Here is a 17,956-nt window from a genome sequence, read left to right as displayed (position 1 = left end):
CCTTTCTCAGAGTGTATTGCAGGGGTCTGGACTAGATGATCCTCGTGGTCACTTCGTACTCTACAATTCAACAATACTATTATCCTATGTATGCCCCCTCCTAGTAAAACTGCTAGCACATTTGCAAAGCTAAGCAGGGTCCGGGATGGTTTCAAATTGGATGGGTGACGGTCTTGTAAGGGTTTGGACTAGATGATCCATGGACCCCTTTCCAATCTTACAATTCTATACACACACTGATTTCTATTCTATATGTGCAGTACAGTGGTACCTTGGTTCTCAAACTTAATCCATTCCGGAAGTCCGTTCCAAAACCAAAGCGTTTCAAAGCCAAGGTCGCTTTCCCATAGAAAGTAATGCAAAATGGAACAATCCGTTCCAGACTTTAAAAAACCCCCTAAAACAGCAATTTAACACAAATTTTACTATCTAAGGAGATCATTGGTCCATAAAATGAAAGCAATAAACAATGTACTACAGTCACACAATCAATCAATCAGTAGCTGAACTGGGTTCCACACAGTCACAAAAACAAAACAAAAAAGAGCTGCAAAAACAAAAACGCAAAATAAATAGCAAAAGCAGACAGACCTCAGCATAACACTCAAAACGGAAGTGTGGCACTCAACGGAGCATGTTCGGCTTCCGAAAAAAGTTCACAAACCGGAACACTTACTTTGCAGTGTTTGGGTTCCAAGTTGTTTGAGTACCAAGGCGTTTGAGAACCAATGTACCACTGTATGTCTGTTCTGAATCTCCCGCCAGTCAGTTTCATTGAGCCAGCACAACTGGAAGTCAAGAGGGAGCCCAGCCTCAGGTGCTCTCTGCAACCTACCCCATGTTTGGAACCAGCCGAAACGCCGGTAACGGTCTCCAAGGGCAGCCCATGATGTGTGCAGTGTGGTAGTCCAACTTTGAAAGGTTGAAGGCCCAAATGATGGTTTGCAATGATGTATCACAGAGAAGAGCACTTTGGAAAACTTTTGATCTACTTTGGGTTTGTCCCAAACAGTTCTCTGACATGTTTCCCCCCTTTTCCCCCTCCTTTTTTTTGGCAGATTGTCTCCTTGTAGATGGCGTGGGTGGGTGTGGCAGGCGAGCCACAAATGTCTTCGGGAAGAAACTGTGGCTTCCTGGCCTTCTGATGGCAACCCATCCATCTCATTGCATCTCTAATCAGTTTCACTTCCTACTCTGGGACAGGAAAAGAAGCTTTAGAAATCCTAGTTCTCCAAAGTCAGGAGCAAGGGTGCATGGAGATCTGGGCCTCTCCAGACCCTTCTTAGCTAAGACATTAGCTCTCAGCATGCAAAAAGTATTTTCAACAATGCAAGATCCTCCCCAGTTGCAGTCCTCGCTGCTCAAAGTGCAAGCAGACAAGGACTGCAGTCTTTTACAGTATCCAGAGTCCTTCTGGAGTTAGATAAGATTCCCAGGGATGCACCAATGTCTCCAGCTGCTACTGTTTAGAATAGAACAGATATTGAGCAGTCAGCACAGAACAGAAGGGCTACCTGCTTTTTGTTTCTCTCTCTCTTTTAAAAAATGCAGTGTTCCTTCCAAATTAAGCTTTTGCCAGTCGGGGAGATAACTCTGACCAGGTAGTCTGGCAGGCTGTGACTTCGTAATCCCCCCAGGTGTTTTTTTGCTGAAATATACTCGGAGTCGAGAGTGGATTTCATGCTCTTTATTCAGCTCATAGTGGTGAGGAGGAATGGAAGTTCCCCCAGAATGTCTGGTTTATATACATTATTTACACAATGGGCCCCACGTGATTGGCTAAGTCCGGGTTCTCCTGTAGGCCAGTCAGGTTGCGGATTCCCTCCGACCTGGAGCTGGATTGGGTGGCTCCTGTGGACCAATCAGACTGCTGCATTCTGGATCCTATTGTTCTACGACCAATCAGACTGCTGCCTTTAAATCCTATTCAACTCAGTACATAACATTTTCCCATGAATCTAACACACCCAAAATCTTTCTGGGCGGAAGGGAAAGTTGAGAGAAGTAAAACTGGGAGGTGGGAGCCTTTAAAGCTGTGATTTGCAAAGTATGTTCTAGGCTCAGGGCAGCTCAACTTTTCATACCGAGTGGAGCCACAAGAGGACTTCGACACAGAACCTGAAGTGAAGGAGAGCTCACCACCTTCTGGGATTCTGCAGATTCTGCTGTGTTGGTCGTGTTCATGGGAGACCAAAGAGGAATGGCTTAGAACACAACCCATCAGCAACTAATGAAGGTGCCCTTTGGGTAGGCAAATGTACAGTGGTACCTCGGGTTACATACGCTTCAGGTTACATTCGCTTCAGGTTACAGACTCCGCTAACCCAGAAATAGTGCTTCAGGTTAAGAATTTTGCTTCAGGGTGAGAACAGAAATCGTGCTTCGGTGGCACAGCGGCAGCAGGAGGCCCCATTAGCTAAAGTGGTGCTTCAGGTTAAGAACAGTTTCAGGTTAAGAATGGACCTCCGGAACGAATTAAGTACTTAACCTGAGGTACCGCTGTATATGGAAGCAGTTCCCTGAAAGTAGAAAAACCACTGCTGCATCACAAAAGAAAATAGTTTACTTCTGCCACCAAGTGGCCACTGGGATGTGCTGCTCAAAATTTAAGAGGAAAGCCTGAGAGTGAATTTACTTGCTCAGGTTGTGTATGAAGTTTATTCATACACTGCTTGCCTAATCTGCTTGCCCAAAGTTTGCAGGAATGTGAGAGGATGCCGGCTATTGACTGAGCACTCATTTTGATTTGTTCGCAGGAAGGTTAGAAGATGTTGCATCAAGTAGCTGTTATCCTTTCCACTGCATTTTCCTGATCAGATTTTTTCTTTTCTTACGTGGTTGGGCTACCTTCCCAGGTTGGCGAGCCCCATTTGCCCCTCACTTCCCTCTACAGCATCAGGGTTTCCCAAATGTGGGTTTCCAGCTGTTGTTGGACTACAACTCCCATCATCCCTGGTCCTACTAGCTAGGGAAGATGGGAGTTGTAGTCCAACAACAGCTGGAAACCCACATTTGGGAAACCCTGATCTACAGCATGTGCTGAACCCTCCTTCTTGACTGTTGCAGAAACCACCTTCTTGGCTCACTGCATCCACCAGAGCCTGTCTTCGCAAGCAGGGGAAATCCCTAACTCATGAGGGTTTGAGACCCATGGACCACCCTCACCTGGTTTAGCCAGCCATTCAAAGCTATGTTCCCAGGCTGTCACATGCTGACAGCTTCTAGAGACACAGGTGAGTGCAAAGTGGGAACCAAAGATGGACAAGGTAAAAGGTAAAAGGTAAATGACCCCTGGACAGTTAAGTCCAGTCAAAGGTGACTCTGGGGTTGCGTGCTCATCTCGCTCTGGGTGCTAGGTTGGCAGGAGCTGGGACAGAGCAACGGGAGCTCACCCCATCACAGGGATTAAAACCACCATCCTTCCGAATACTCATCGCAAAGCATTGGAAGACACAAGATTTACCCACCTTGGAAGAATGGCAGATGCAAGTAATTGACTATATGGAGATGGCAGAAATGACTGGCAGAATCCGAGACCTGGGAGAAGAGTCGATGGAAGAGGACTGGAAGAAGTTCAAAGACTATTTGCAGAAACATTGTAAAATTTATGAATGTTAAAATGATGTTGGATATAAAAATAATATGGCATTAGTGACAAAGTTAGAAAGAGTATGCAAAAATGAATTAAAAAGGGGTGAAAGATTAGAGTTATATTATGTCAAATTTAAATAACATGGTATAAGTGATTAAATTATAAGGAATATGCAAGAACGAATCAAAAAGAGAGGAAGATTGGAGACATAATAGGTCAAGTTATATAATTAACAATGAGAATTGAAAGAGGGCAAGGATTTGCTGAACTTGATTGGGTAAATGGGAACACAAAAAAGGGAGGTGTGAGGAAGTCAAGAAACAGGGTTAAATAAGTATAAAGTTAAAAATTGGATTTTTTCTTTTTTATGTTTTCTATTATCTTTTTTGATGTTTTATTGTGTATTTTTTGTCTATTTTTTGTCTATTTTTGCTATGTTTGTTCTTTCTTTTTATGTTGTATGTATGTATGTATGTGCTTTTTTGTAAAACCTTAATAAATATTTTATATATAAAAAAAAAACCGCCATCCTTCCGATCGGCAAGCCCAAGAGGCTCAGTGATTTAGACCACAGCACCACCCGTGTACCTGCCCCAGAAGGAGCATGAAGTGTCCCCCACCAGAGGGACTGCTCCTTCCCTATCACCCCCCTCCACCCCAGTTAAATTATACTGATTTCTAAATCTGCACCTATCTATTACGCTGAGCTGATGCAAAGGTTATGCAGATGTGTGTTTTCTTTTTCAGTGTTGAAAATCCACTCTTAGGGCAGTGCATCACTGGAAACCCTAACAGTAGAGCCGGCCCCATACGGAGCAGCTCACGTTCCTGCTGACTTTCCAATCCGTTTCTGGGAGTGTCTCCCCAGTCTTCACCGACAGACATATGGCCTCCTGCCTGCCTGGCTTGTCAGCCTGAAACCCACCTGCCTTTGATGTATCTGCCTGCCTTAAGGCAGGGTGCCTGGCGACAACAGCCCCACATTGACAGACACACAAACATGGCCGCACCCTTTCGGAGATTTATTTATAACTGAATTTAATTCAGAAGGCTGTAGGGGCTACGTGCTCTCTCGCTGTACCGCTCCAGCACAGAGAAAAGCTGATTTAGCTTTCGGAGGAAAAGGAAGAGTAGAAAGGCACTCCCTGCTGCACGGAATGACTCTAAACCCCACTGTGCTTCAATGGGAGAGTTTTATTTTACCATCTCCACCAAGCAAGAGGCATGGTCAGAGGTCAAGGACACATCCTGCCCAGGCCACGGCTACTCAAGGAGGGTGCAAAAGGAGGACTGGGGAGGATTGCAAATACAACAACCCAAGTGGCTTGCTGGTAGGCTGCTGTTGCTGACCGGAGGGGAGAGGGGTGAAGCGGTGGAGGAGCTGAATGCTAGAGGCATAGTGTGAGGGAGACAGCAGAAGCCGCTGCCTCGAGTGCAAAATCTGAAGGGTGTGACTGGGCCCTAGTGTAGGGTTACCAGATGTCCCCGGTTCCCAGGGAGAGTCCCTGGATTTGCAAATCTGTCCCTGGGAAATGTGGCAGTAGCAGCCTCAGCAGCCCGGAGCCAGCCTGGTAGCGAAGTTGGCTCTGGCTGGCTTCAGGAGCTGCTTGCTGCTCGCTGCCATGGCGCCCACCATTTTTCCTCGCCAGAAGTCTGCATATGATGTGCGCAACGCATCATATGGGGACTTCCAGTGAGGAAAAATGGTGGGCGCCACGGCAGCAAGCAGTTCCTGAAGCCAGCCACAGCCAACTGCACTATCAGGCTGTCTCCGGGCTGCTGACTGCCGCTGCTGCCGCCACTGCCAAAGGGGAACCAGAGATGTCTGGCGATACAGATCTCCAGGCCCCTTCCCCCTTTGTTTTGACTGATCAGGGGAGGCTCAGGAGATGTGGGCAGCGGCCGTTGCCCAGTTTTTTAAAAACTCTGCACATTTATGTTTTGCAGGGTGCGAAAGAAGGGCTTTGCACCCTTATACAATATGCATGTCTGCTTGGGCCCAGGGTCTTTTGCCTCACTATCCCCACTACAGACTCCCTGTTGCTACTCAGCTTCCAAAAAAAAAAAGGGTCGCCGGATTCCTTAAAAAATAATAATCTGGTATTCATACCCTAGCGGTCCCAAAGGCACCACGAAACTGGGAGGGAGGTTGCTCCCTTTTCTTGCAGCGGCAGCAATCAGCATATGCAGTGCGCCACACACTCCGCCTTGCCCCTGTGATTGAGGGGGCCTGGGGCTGCATGACGTCAGCACGCCATGTGCGCATGTCGCATGGTGTGTGCGCATGACATCAGTGGCCCCACGGTGTGTGCATATGACATCAGCGCATGTACATATGACATCAGCATGCTCTGTGGTGTGCTGACACGTGTGTCATGCGGCCGCCACATAACTTAGGGAGGCGGCACTCTGATTTACAATTTCCGGGGAGCCTTGGCCCTGTGTTCCTCCCAGTGCACACATCTCCTAGGTGGCCTGGTGGACTGCAAGAGGAGAGCAGGCAGCCAGATGGGCCCTCCCCTGTTGGGGTGGAGCCCCCTCTTGCTGCTCACACAATTAGGTACCTCGGGACAGTGCGCCACACACTCCACGGACCATAGCTGCACTGTCGCTGTGCGCACCAGGTCACTGCTGCGCCAGGAAGCCTCCTCAGCTCCCTCCTGCCCCAGGACCACTGCAAGGCCCCCGTGTGGCAGCAGGCAACCACAGGCAAGCGCACGCAGGGCAGGGCATTGCTGGAGCACCTGCATGGACAAAGCTGAGCTTTCTGTGGACTCTCCTTTTGCACCTTCCCCCAGGCTCTGGCAAGTGACACTATGCCACTGGTCAGCGCAGTGCAGCCACAGCAGCAGAGCCAGTCCAGCACTCCTGCTAGTTCAAGTTGCTTCTGCAAAGCACCCAGGGGAACCTACCCACTTAGTCACTTCTGCTAAACGGGTAAAGGAATTGCCCTGTCCTCACCCTGCAGGAAAAAGCCAACATCTTGGCCCCGCCTCCTCAAAACAACATCAAAAAGAGTCCTGATGTTTTAGGAGATGATTGAGTCCTGCCCTTTGAAATCTCATTGACTTCACTGGGAAAAGTTGCAATCCCACTATGCTCTTCATGGGGGAAAGAGACTCGGGTGGTGCTGTGGTCTAAACCACTGAGCCTCTTGGGCTTGTCGATTGGAAGGTCGGCGGTTCGAATCCCCATGATGGAGTGAGCTCCTGTTGCTCTGTCCCACCCAGCTCCTGCCAATCTAGCATTCAAAAGCACACCAGTGAAAGTAGATAAATAGGTAGCGCTGAGGCAGGAAGGTAAACGGCGTTTCCGTGCGCTCTGGTTTCTGACACAGTGTCCCGTTGCGCCAGAAGCGGTTTAGCCATGCTGGCCACATGACCTGGAAAGCTGTATGTGGACAAACGCCAGCTCCCTCGGCCTGAAAGCGAGATGAGCTGCTGCACCCCATAGCCAAGTTTCACTGGACTTAACCGTCCAGGGGGTCCTTTACCTTTATCTTTACAGGGATCAAGAGAGATTGAACTCAACAGGACTGACTTCCGAGTGCACATGCGCAGGACTGCACTGCATATGCTTTCGAGTCACATCAACTTTGTTGGGAATGTGAAGTCCATGCTTAAATGCCTCTCATATGCTCTGTTGTGGGTTACTAAAGCCAGTAGATGGCGCTGCTTCACCAAGCAAGAGAAAAAGCTGAGAGATAATGACCACCTACCATGCTGGCTACTAGTTCCCAGTTTGAAAGCTTGAAACCATACTCTTAAAGGACCCCTCCCACACAAGTATCCTGGGAAATATCGTTTGTTAAGGGTGCTGGGAATTGTAGCCTGGTGAGGGGTGAACTAAAATTCCCATGATTTGGGGAGAGGGGGCTGTGCTATAAATGTGCTTTCCATTTACAGTGTACAGCTCACTCAGATAAGGTTTGGAAAAAAGGAGTAAAGTTTATAAGTCCCTGAACCCCAAAGTAAACTTCAGAATGCCCTATATTATAAGTCTCCATGACGGGGGGACTGTTTCCTTCAAGATCTGCATTGGTCTTTTGCGGTTAAAATTGTTGTGTTTGCACAATGATTGTGAAGGTGTGATGACTTCAGGTGACAATAACAAATAAGGAATTCAGGGTGTGTAACTTACCATTCTGAAGGAAATCAGCCCTGAGTGCTCACTGGAAGGACAGACCCTGAAGCTGAGGCTCCAATACTTTGGCCACCTCATGAGAAGAGAAGACTCCCTGGAAAAGACCCTGATGTTGGGAAAGATGGAGGGCACAAGGAGAAGGGGACGACAGAGGACAAGATGGTTGGACAGTGTTCTCGAAGCTACCAGCATAAGTTTGACCAAACTGCGGGAGGCAGTGGAAGACAGGAGTGCCTGGCGTGCTCTGATCCATAGGGTCACGAAGAGTCGGACACGACTAAATGACTAAACAACATCAACAAACTTCGAAGGCAGAGGGCTGCCTTTGAAGGTCTTCTAAAGGTTATGTAGATAATCATCACCTTGACTTCTGGTCTGAGGGCGTTCCACAGGGTGGGTGCCACTACCAAGAAGGCCCTCTGTAGGGTTCTCTGTGGTTTTAGACTGATCAAATGAAACTTTATTGCTTAGCATGACAAAAGCTTGTAACTGTATCGGGACAAGTTACAGTGGTTCCTCTGGTTGCGAACGGGATCTGTTCCGGAGGCCCATCCGCAACATGAAAGGAACGCAACCCACAGTGGCACGTCTGTGCTTGCGTGGGTTGCGATTCGCCACTTCTACGCATGCGCGTGACGTCATTTTGTGCGTCTGCGCATGCGTGAGCGGCGAAACCTGGAAGTAACCCTTTCCAGTACTTCTGGGTCGCCGCAGGACGTAACCTGAAAGAACGTAACATGAAGCAAACGTAACATGAGGTATGACTGTATTTGTCGTTTACTGTTGCAACAACTGTTTTCTCATAATTTATCTTCCGTACCATGAACAGTAAATAAAAACAATGTTAAAAAAAGAATAGTGTTGGTGCCTGCAAAAGTTTCAGGCCGGCCATAGGTCTTTGATTCTAAAGTGTTATTGGTGACTGTCCTGCTTTGGTGAGCCTCTCCAGATGGGGACAACACAATAGTGTTGCAAAACAACTGTTCAAGCAGATTGATATGTGGACAGCCCAGAATAAACTCACCATTAAAGCAGTACTGGTGCGTCAATGTTATGTTGCGAAATTCACCCACGCAAACCCACAAAACAACAACCACAGCCCGGTCTGGAAGGGGCTGGAGTCTGACAACATCTGGAGGGCAACTGGTTTGCAGTTGCTGCCTCAGCAGGTGGTTACAAATGCCCCCGTGCTACTATTTACGTACCCCAATGTAACCGCTTGGCGATCTGAAAAATTGTGTTGCAGAGTTTCACCAGGTAGGATCACAGGTGGGTCGGTGGGAGGGAATAAAAGCGAGCCGCTTTAGAGAAGGGAATGTTCGGGTGATCGCTACCCTGCCAAGGTGAAGTATGGATGGAAAAGGCTTTCAGAAGAAAAGGGATGGAGAGGCGCGAAGGAGGAGAGAAATGGGAATGGATGAATGCAGGTGTTTTGCAAGCAGGAGGAACAACATAGCAGGGAGCACCAGAAAAGGAGAAATGCGGCTGGGAGGTGTTAGGTACTGAGGTTAAGAACAGTTTCAGGTTAAGAACGGACCTCCAGAACGAATTAAGTTCTTAACCCGAGGTTCCACTGTATTCAATAAACATTTTCCAATCTTCTTTAAACATATGTTCCTCTTGTCCTCTTATTCTATATGTTAAATCTGTAAGCTGTGCATATGCCATCAGCTTAAGTTGCCATTCTTCTTGAGTTGGGACCTCGCTCGCTTTCCATTTTTGGGCTAACGAAACAAGGGATGCAGTAGTAGCATACATAAATAACCTTTCTTGACACCTGGGAATTTCCATCCGACTTATCACCAACAAAAAGGACTATGGTGGTTTTTGGTACAAAAGTGCTTTTAAACATTTTCTTCAATTCATTGTGGATTATTTCCCAATACTCTTTCACCCTTTTACAGGTCCACCACATACGAAAGAACGTTGCAAATGTTGATCCCGTCATTTCAGTGGGCCTCCCCTTGAGTAAAAGTTCATTGCGACTGGACTGGAGAAGAACATTGGGTTCAGGGGAAAGCTATCAAGCAATCGCTTGCAACAGGGAAGAGGAGAAGAGAGCTCAGCACAGCCTAGTTTTTAGGAGCGGGTGAAGCTGAAACGTTGAACGGGAAGGCAAGGAAGGATGCAACACCAAAAACAAAAAAGACCCCACCTATATGGTCTTACAGGGACGCGGGTGGCGTTGTTGGTTAAACCACAGAGCTTAGGACTTGCCGATCAGAAGGTCAGTGGTTCGAATCCCCACAATGGGGTGAGCTCCCGTTGCTCAGTCCCTGCTCCTGCCAACCTAGCAGTTTGAAAGCATGTCAAAGTGCAAGTAGATAAATAGGTACCGCTCCAGCGGGAAGGTAAACGGCATTTCCATGCGCTGCTCTGGTTCGCCAGAAGCGGCTTGGTCATGCTGGCCACATGACCCGGAAGCTGTACGCCAGCTCCCTTGGCCAATAAAGCGAGATGAGCGCCGCAACCCCAGAGTCGGCCACAACTGGACCTAATGGTCAGGGGTCCCTTTACTTTTACCTATATGGCCTTACAGCACAAATTGCATTACAACATTTATCTTTAAATTGCAGCCTTCCAGGAGTTGCCAGACTACCACCTCCAGCAGCCCTGACCATTGGCCATGCTGGCTGCGTTAAATGAAAGTTGAAGAACAAAAAAGTAAAATCTGAAAGACTGCAGATTCCAGGCTTTACAGGATATAGGCAGTGTGGTAGTACAGAATGACTCCCAGTAGATGGCAATGTTGCACTGCACATCCCTAAATGGGATTTTTTTAATATATATAAACAGGACAGGAGGATATCATATATGAGTCAATGGGCATGTCACATGAGTGTCACATTTATTCAGAAAGTTTTCTTGTCACACAAACACATTAGGAGCCGAATATAAACATGGAGGCACTGAATAAATAGATTACTCAATGTGTCAAGGATAACTTCTTTCGGACTGGGAATTTTGGTGCCAGTTATATAACTACCCCCTCACCCAATTATTATTATTATTTTTTTTAATTTATCATCTGGGGTGGTAGAAGAGAAATTGGCAACAAAGAAATTCCACTGAACACCCTATTGTTGGGTTTTAGACTGTAAGCTCCTTGGGGCAGGGACTCGTTCTATTGCACACTGCAAAAGTGCCTTACACGCTGCACTGATGGGGTTTACTTTGCCACATGGAAAAAAGGCTTGTAAATTAACGGGTTTTAAAGGGGGGAGAATGGGACGCGGGTGGCGCTGTGGGTTAAACCACAGAGCCTAGGACTTGCCGATCAGAAGGTCGGCGGTTCGAATCCCCGCGACAGGGTGAGCTCCCGTTGCACTGTCCCAGCTCCTGCCAACCTGGCAGTTCGAAGTGCAAGTAGATAAATAGGTACCGCTCTGGTGGGAAGGTAAACGGTGTTTCCGTGCACTGCTCTGGTTCGCCAGATGCAGCTTGTCACGCTGGCCACGTGACCCGGAAGTGTCTGCGGACAGCGCTGGCTCCCGGCCTATAGAGTGAGATGAGTGCACAACCCTAGAGTCTGGCAAGACTGGCCCGTACGGGCAGGGGTACCTTTACCTTTACCTAAAGGGGGGAGAATAGTACTTAAGATTAAACTTTGTGAAAACAAAGGAAAGAGAAGGGAAGGGAGAAAGGTTTGTGCTTCATTTTCCCATTCCACATAATGTTCAATGGCACATGGAGGAAAACAAAGAATTCCAAGAACCGTAGTTTGTAAGGGTGCTGGGAAATGTAGCTCTGAGAGGGGTAAACTGCAGATACAAGGATTCTCTGTGCTGGGGGGCATATGTTTTAAACATATGACGTGACTTAATTGAGCGAAAAATTAATGGTTGGGGAATTAATTCCTATTAAAGAGCTATTGAATTGGCATCTGTGGCACACATGACACATTGGCGATCTCCATTTGAAAGCCATCACAAACACTGGAATTCTCCCTGGCGTAATTGTCCGTGTGGAAAGAACAGAAGATCCTCCAGGGTAATTCATTTATGCAAGAAATATGCTGGGAAATGGGAGGGTAGCACGTTGGTTGGCCTGTTGGCCTCCTCTTTTGACCTGGAAACTGAAAAAAAGAAATCAAATCTGTGCAAAGGGGCATTTGCTTTGATGGGGTTTCTTTTTCCTTCACCATTTGTGCGCCCGAGTCCAGCGCTGATGATGAAAAATGAAATATTGTGGCCAGACGTAACTCCTATCATTCTAGATATCCCACCCAAAGCAAAAAAACAAAACCTCAGCTCCCTAACCCCAAACTTTGAGCATGATTTTGAACTAAGTCCCATTTGTATTTTAGAGTTCGTTGTTCTTTGAAATCCATGTTTAAGACTCACTTAAGGAAATGCAGAAGAATCATCACCGCTCTGTGAAGGGACGAAGGAACTAGTCTGCAACAACCATCACCTCTGGCCTTTTCAGCCTTCCTTTGGCTGCGGTTGATGAGAACTGAAATCCAACGAGCTCTGAAGCGCACTCCATAGCTTGCCCCTGATCTGTGGTAGGATTTCCTCCCATGTTCTCCCTTGCCCCACGGCCAATTTGTGGACAGATTCTCACAACCACACACAGGAGAGCCCATTCGATCAAAATTTTCCCCGCGTACCCCTTCCAAGGAAGAATCTGGAGATGTGCCTGTTCGCGACTCGTTTGATGTGCAACAAGTTCTGACTTAATGATCCCATGTGCTCATGAGATCCACTTCAAAGTGTCCCCAGGAGCCTCAGATGTTTTGCTGGGGAATCTATTCAAAGCACGAATGCAGAAGAAATATGCCAGAGGTGAAATTTAATCTTCTGACTAGGGGAGGGGCTATTCTAATGAAGTGAGAATCAAACAAACTATTATGCCCTCCAATAATTTGACCACTGATCTGTCTCTTTCTTCTACTGTATATTATTCACTTTTCTCCTTCTTCTGATTGAGTATGCAATTGAGTGTGGGGCAGCGACCTCAGCAAAGTCCCCATTTGACGCTCACAATAACAGACCCTCCGAGTGTCCCTATTTTCCAGCGACAGTCCCGGATTTACAGAAGCCATCCCGGTTTCTGATTTCATCCCGGAATGTCCAGCTTTTCCTCAGGACGTCCCTATTTTCATCAGAGAAATGTTGGAGGGTGTGGAGTTATTCAACTCCCAGAGCCAAGGAGATAAGTACGGTAACTATGCAACCTTTAGAAGACATCTGAAGGCAGCCCTGTATAGGGAAGCTTTTTAAAAAATGTTCAATGTTTTATTATTATTTTTCTATATAGGAAGCTGCCCAGAGTGGCTGGGACAACCCAGTCAGATGGGTGGGGTAGAATTATTATTATTATTATTATTATTATTATTATTATTATTGAATAAGATGTTATTATTTTCATCAGAGAAATGGCGGAGGGTATGCGATAATCTGCACGTGCTCCAGCATTTGGCTTAGTGTTCCAAACATGTTTAGGGACTGAGCCCTGATTTAAATCAGGCATACAATTTACTTAAATATTACACATATATCCTGTCCCTGTCCCCCTGCTCCCAGGAGCTCAAGGGAGAGTCTGCGACAGGACTAATGTCACACAGCGAGCTCCATGGCTAAGTGGGGTTTCGAACTCTGGTTTCCTCAGTCAAAGTCCAGCACTTTAACCATTAGGCCGCGTTAGCTCACAAAGCCACAGGCTGCCATTCAAGCAAGGGACTAAGGAAGAGCACACTGTCATTCATAACCCTGGTGGCTATTTTCTGCCAGAGGCAGTATATTTCTGAAGAGCAGTCGCTGGGAACTACAGGAGGGGAGTGCGCTGTTCGGTTGGCTGCTACGAGAGCAGGACCATTGGCCTAATCTGGCAGAGGTCTTCTTCTTCTAGAAAGCATGGAAGGAAAACAACGACAATACAATCTCATCGGCTCTGAGGTTTATCTCAACCTGGACAAGGAAGGAAGCTTAAGGGCTAAATTCAAAGTCATTCTGAACTACTGGTTCCTTTGCTCCCCGATTCCACAAGACGCCAGCATTTTGGCTCCAGAGACAAGCAGCGGGATGGTATAGTTTATGTTTGCGAGTGTGCTGTAAGAGGCCTCAAAGGCTGCGAAGGCAGAAGGACAGGGTGGCGTAGTGGTTAGAGCACCAGAGTGTTGGGAGACCAAAATTTCAAATCCCTGCTCAGCCATGAATTTCAGCTGTTGACCTTGGCCCAGTCAGACTAACCTGCCTCACAGGACTGATGGGAGAAGAACCACACACCATGTTTGGCCCTGTGGGGAAAAGCTGGTGTATAAATGCAATTAAGTCAGGAACAAACAGCAGGCCAGCACTAATAATTTTTGAAACAAAAGTTTATTTATCTTTTTCACACTGCAGCCTTGCATGTCCCATATCGGAGGTGTCAAATGGCTGCGTACAGCGAGCATCCTTGCTGGGACGAGAACAAGCTGAAACTCTGAGATGCTTCGATTCACTTGATCCCTCTGAAACAAGCATATTCCGGTTACCCCCTTCACACCTGACCCCTCTTGTGACCAAAGGTGTCTCATCTTAGATCCCTGTCCTGCTGCTTGGATCCTTTACTTCTATGCTCTCAAGGTTTGCTTTATATCCACCGAGAGCAGGACTTTTAGTGTGGGGTCACCTGCCACTTTGAAATGTACTTCAAATTAACATCAGGTAGACATCTGCTTACAACTAAACTCATCACCCAAGCTTTCCTTGAGGGGTGATGGATTAAGTCGATCTACTGCTTTGTGATGGATTTTGTACTTGTTTTTTTAATTGCTGGTTTTTTGTTGTTGACCACCACGGGGTTTCCCCCCTCCCCTTAATTGGTGGAACAGGAGTTTTTTGCAAATAAATAATAATAAATGAGCATGGAGATAAACCCAGAGAAAAATTCTTAGAAAAGTGTTGGGATAGATCGAAGGGGAGTCTATCAAGTCTCATCATTCGTTCTGATTTGATTATTCCTCATTGTGGAGCCTGTTTTTCAGTTCGGACTTTTTCAGTGCCATCCTGGAAACTTCTGCTCAGAAGCAAGATTGCAGCCTCAGAAATACAGGATCGTGTGCTACTGAATCTGGGGCCAAGTTGCTTTCAGATCCATCAACAAGGCTTAGCATTCGGTGAAGCAAAAGTGTCGGGGAAAACACACACAAATGTATCCAGTTTCGCAAAAGAAAACGTTTGACGTTTTGAAATGCCCAGTTCTCGAAGGCTGCGGCTTCCGTTCCACGTGGTGTTTTTGCAAACTATTTTGGCTCTAAATAGTGCATCCCATACATTTCTGTTTTCCCAATTCTCACCATCCCTAAACATACACACCCCATGGATTATCTTTCCCCTATGTGCTCAGTCTCCTGCCCAGTGCTTTCCCTCAGGGGGTACTCAATGGTAACGGTACCTTTGGGGGGGGTTTAAAAATTGTGGCACTCACTGTCACAACTTCATGGTGAGTTTTCTAAAAAACAAACACTGCTCAGCCATGTGCTCAGAGATGAACCTTGTGGCCTTACGCATATTTCAATCCATCTACGCCCTAACCTTTGCCACCTACACAAATGTTCTCCAGCATTCTTTGCCATCGCACAACTCCACCTGTCCTTTATCCCCAGCCAACACACAAACCCATATGCCAGTAGCTCAGTGGTAGCGCAATGGTCCCAGGTTCATTCCCCAATGGGATCTCTGAGCAGGGCTGTGACTGCCCCATCCCCAAAACCCTGGAAAAGAGTAGCTGTCTAGTTCAGAGAACCCGAAACCAGATGGACCATTGGTTTGGCTCAGCCCAAGGCAGCTTCCTTTCTTCTTTGGCACCAGAAATATCTGCTACACCCACAATCCCCAGCTCTCAACCTCGATCCTTTAGCAAGCGCTTGATGAGTTGCCACATTTTTGCATATATGCAAAGCGAGACAACAACATATCTCAGAGTCTCGGAAATACAGGTCTGTGGGCTCTGGGAGATGGGAGCAATGAATCACACATAGGATTGCGAGATGTTGCGCAAAGGCATCTATTTGTGGGCGCATTCCCACACACGGGGCTGTCCCTTCAAAGCACAGTGGCCAAGGACAACGTAAAAAGCAAGAGGAGCCCTTGGCTCATGAGGACAGGCAGGCGGCAAGACAAAATAATACAATGGTACCTCGGGTTAATTCATTCTGGAGGTCTGTTATTAACCTGAAACTGTTCTTAACCTGAGGTACCACTTTAGCTAATGGGGCCTCCCGCTGCCGCCGCACCACCGCCACCGCATGATTTCTGTTCTCATCCTGAAGCAAAGTTCTTAACCCAAGGTTAGCGGAGTCTGTAACCTGAAGCGTCTGCAACCTGAAGTGTCTGTAACCCGAGGTACCACTGTAATGGAATTAACAAGTAAATAATTGTTTATTTGTTTTCCTTTTTAAGAAAGGGGACACACACAGCCAATGGGTTGTACCAAATGCTGGTCCTATTCAGATTAGACCCACCGAAGTGAATGGACATGACAAACCTAGATTCATGAATGTCCACAGGTCTCCTCTGAGTAGGACTAGCATTGGGTCCATATATATTTCCATTTTTATCAAGGGGTGAGTATTTCATGCCTCTCTTGCGGCCAATGCGGCCAGCATTACTTTAAGTTGTGCGGTTGTCTTCACAGCAGCACGTGGGCATGGCGGATCGGGTCCATGTAGCATGGTGAGTTTAACTCCCCCCCCCCGCAATAGTCCCAATTAAAATCTGCCTGCCCACCCAAAGCTACTATTTGCATAGGGAGAGAAGCTGGAATCCCTGTTCAGCCACTGGGTTCATTAGCAGCGGTGGGCCAGTTGTTATCATCAGCTTAATTTATCGCCTTCTCTAAAAGGCTTGCCCAAGGTTAAGTCTGTGGGGAAAGTGGGATTTGAACTCAGGTTGGGGCCAATACTTTTGAGCCACTGAACTATCTTGTCCCCTACATGATTCTGTACTGGAAGGTATGCACGAAACCCAATAGGTACACTGTGACAAGCGCAGGCGTGGGCATGTTTACTTGCTTCTTGGTGCTGTTGGGAGTTATAGTTTGGCCACATCTGGCAGGCCAAAGGCTCACCACACTTGCTTTATACAGTCAGAAGAATGATTCCAACATAGCAGCCAGTGGGAAATTCTCCCGCAACTTTCCCTAACTTGAATACGCTTTGCAGAAATCCATTCATGCGAAGATTCTTCAGTCTGCCTAATTTTGGAAACAGCTGGTTTGGGTGGATTTCAGAACAAACAAAAAAAGCCCCGACTTTGCCAGATAGGTGCTAAAGCCTTAAAATGCTTAGTTAAAACTTTCTATTAAAAAAATTCACCTTTCCAAATGGGAACATTATCAAAACCCAGACCCGAAACTTTTTTGCTAAATGTAAAAATGTGTATGTGATTTATTCAGGTCCTTTATCCATGCAACTAGAAACACATATTCCCAGCCCAGACACAGATATCCTTGTATAAATGCACAAATGCATGCCCGCTTAGAACCCACGCATCGCATATGCGCGCCCCTGAACATGACATATTGGAACACTGATACTTTGGCTTAGATGTGGTGCAATAGATCTGGAAGGGAGTTCAAATCCTGTCTCTGGGTGTGTTGCTTTCTGGGCTTCACTTCCTTATCAATAAAATGGGAAGAAGAGGATCTGCCTCGCAAGGCGGTTATTATGAGAAGTGCATTGGCTCAGGTCCAGCCAACAATTACCCCTCCAATAAAAGGCAACAAAGAAATCAGTCACAACTTTGTTTAAACCCCACCTTTTCCTTTCAGCAGGATTTAATCGGGATTCACTGTACACGTGTCGGAGGAACGGGAGGTGGAATAAAGATTTGCAAAGACATAATAATAATAATAATAATAATAATAATAATAATAATAAAGATTTGCAAAGCAGTTTGTAAATGAACAAGTGCTGGATCTGGTGTGTGTGTGTGTGTGTGTGTGTGTGTGTGTGTGTGTGTGTGTGTGTAATGAAGACCCGAAAGCAATTTGCAAATGAATGATAGAATCATAAAGTTGGAAGGGACACCACGTTTCATCTAGTCCAACCCCCTACAAAGCAGGAATACGCACCCATACAGGGATCGAACCCATGACCTTGACATTATCAGCACCATCCTCTAACCAAGTGAACTAAGTGCTACATCCGTCATCAAGGTATCCAGGTGTTATAAGAGAATTCACAGGGGACTCTGAAGGACAGGTAGAAACTTTTAATTTAACGGGGGGGGGGGG

Source organism: Podarcis erhardii (genome assembly GCF_964252035.2).
Source record: "Podarcis erhardii genome assembly, chromosome: 13".
Lineage (NCBI taxonomy): Eukaryota > Metazoa > Chordata > Lepidosauria > Squamata > Lacertidae > Podarcis > Podarcis erhardii.
The sequence above is the reverse complement of the archived record's forward strand: the minus strand, read 5'-3'. Positions refer to the sequence as shown.